Source organism: Silene latifolia, chromosome 3 (assembly GCF_048544455.1).
Source record: "Silene latifolia isolate original U9 population chromosome 3, ASM4854445v1, whole genome shotgun sequence".
Lineage (NCBI taxonomy): Eukaryota > Viridiplantae > Streptophyta > Magnoliopsida > Caryophyllales > Caryophyllaceae > Silene > Silene latifolia.
The window spans coordinates 85,761,017-85,763,816 of record NC_133528.1 but is presented as its reverse complement, the minus strand read 5'-3'; positions in this window follow the sequence as shown (position 1 = coordinate 85,763,816).

Here is a 2,800-nt window from a genome sequence, read left to right as displayed (position 1 = left end):
GCTTCAAAAGGTAATCCTGGTTTGGCTGGAGCGGGTGGTATATTCCGTAACTCGAGTGGTCATATTATTGAGGCATTTGCAGAGAAACTTGGAATTGCGACGGTAACTCGAGCTGAGTTGATGGCCTTGCGACGAGGTTTAATAATTGCAATGGAACGGAAAATTCCACGGCTCATAATCCAAACCGATTCAATGGTGGTGGCTAAGGTGATGGAAAATAAGGAAGTGTTCCCTACGGCTCATTCACATCTCATGCAAATTTGTAAGTCTTTCATTAGCGATTCGCCTTGGCGAGTACAAATCATTCACATTTATCGAGAGGCAAATAAGTGTGCGGATTGGATGGCAAACCTCAGGGTGTCTCAACCACATCAGCTATGTCGGGTAGACCACACTAATATGCCGATGGACCTATTCCATCTAATCCAACAGGATATGGGAGGTGTAGCTTGGCCGCGTTTTGTTCCGATGTTCCCGTTCTAGTTTAGCTTCTTTTTTAGTTTAGTTTCGTTCTAGTTCTTTTGGATGTAATCCGCTTCGCTTGACCAAAAAAACAAACAATCCCAATTCAGCCCGAGCTAGGTTATGGGCAACCTTATTAAGACGACGCAGTATAAAACTAAATCAAACACAATGAAACAACAAAAGATCGGACTCAATATCATGCAAGAGCCCCCTGACCAAATGATGCGACGTCTCCACCCTAGCAAGTTGAAGAAGGAATATTAGACAATCAGAGGACAAATCCAAATGAAGAATGTTACTTCCGACAGCCCATCTCAAAACTTGCCTAATGCCAAACGCTTCAGCTTGTAAAGCAGATTCAGCATTAAACCTTTTAGCAAAAGTTCCATAACATACCCCATTAGGCGCATAGACAATCCAACCTGCAGAAGCGTGAAAAGAACCTACCCAACTCGCATCAACTTTGACACAGAAAGGAGCACAAGTTCCTTTGTCTCCCACCAAAAAGAACGGAAAATGATTACGAATATCACTTCTCAAAGAGTCCAACGGATAATGACAGTCATGCCCCAAAACAGAGGCTTTAGAAGAAAGTCGTGACTCCGCTTCCATAGCCATTTTAGTAGTGTTAGAATGAAACGTAAAGAAGTGATCAGGCGAAAACGATTTTCCTGAGAAAATAATTTCATTCCGAACGCGCCATAAGCTCCATAGAACGGAAAGAAAACGGATAATAATATTAGATGAATCATCCTTAGTGAAGAAATAATTAATCCAATTTATAATCCAATCACGCAACAGAACGGACGATGCAAACTCAGTAGAAATACCAATCGAGGAGCACGCCCAAAGACGCTTCACCAGAAAACAATCCCGAAAGAGATGCTCCAAGGTCTCCACCAGACCATCCTCCCCACACCAAGGACACAACGACCCTATGGTAAGATTCCGTTTAACAAATTCAGCTCCCACTGAAAGTGAATCAGTCAAAATTCGCCAAACAAGAATCTTCCAAACTTGCGGACCTGGTAAGTGCCATAGTCGTTTTTTACAAAAAGCCTTTATAGAATAATCGATTCTACTACCATCTTTTAACGAAGTTCAAGCACAAAGATAAGAATCAAGGAAAACAGCATACCCACTTTTGACCGAGTAGATCCTCGAAGATGTAAGCTTCCAGAAAATACAATCATCTACAACATGTTATGTTTTGACTAAAGTTAGACCCTATTCTTTTGAACTTAAAGTCACCCCATTTAAGTTCAGTTAGTTCCTGTAAGTTAAGTTAAGTTTAGTTCAGTTTAGACAAGTTCATACAACTTATATTAACTACAAATTAATACTTGGTTTCTAATATTGACAAATTGAAAAAAAAAATAGTACGGTTTTCATTTAAATCAATGCAAAAAAAAACCAAATATTAAAATTATCCAATACACATTATTCTTAAATTAAAAAAAAAAAAAGATGACCCTTATAGTTTGTGTATGCTAAATCGCCTACTCATTACTTATTCACAAGTCCACCTATTGATGGAGTCAAATATGTCATACCAAGTTGTGTCTATTAGGTTGTTTATTCGAGTTTTGAGGCCACATTTATGTACTTATCTTGGACATACACCGGCCTATTTCGTTTCCTTGTAGTTTTGGTCACATTGAGCCTTCTCTTGAGTTGTTCATCTCATAAGACAAATTCAAGCATCCATATCTATGAGTCGAGGTGAAGATTTCATTTTGCATCAACCAGGATATGAAGCTCACACTAACCAAGCAATGACAAGTGAAGACGGGAAAGCAAAAGACCAAGCTAATGATCAGATTTTGGAGTCGGATTCCCGTCCCGGGCGCAGCCTGCGCCTTTCTCCAGATCCTGCGATTTCTTAATAGAACACGGGCTTAACATTCCGTATTTGGACTTTCATGAGACGGTTTAACCTAGATTGGTGTGCATCCATATAAATACCTCAAACTTTGAAGAGCATTTTATCTATGTTTAATCTTAAGCTTGTAATAATTAAGACAAGAATTCTCTCTAATTTTATGTTAATCTTTCTTCAATTTGTGGGTTGTAACAAGATTATGGAAGGCTAAATCCTTCTTTACTTGGTGTAATTTCATTCAAAGTTTCCAACTTTGGTATAATCTCTCTTAATTTATCTAATATCCTTTCTTTGTGCTTAATTTCATATGTTGAATGATGTTTATGTTTGGGTTGGCCATCCATGCTTATTGTTGTTCAACTATTTCAAATCCTAGAGAAATGGTTTACTCTATCTAGGATTGTTTGAAGCAAGTTTGTTGTATGTTTATTTGGTTTACAAGATTCATATAAC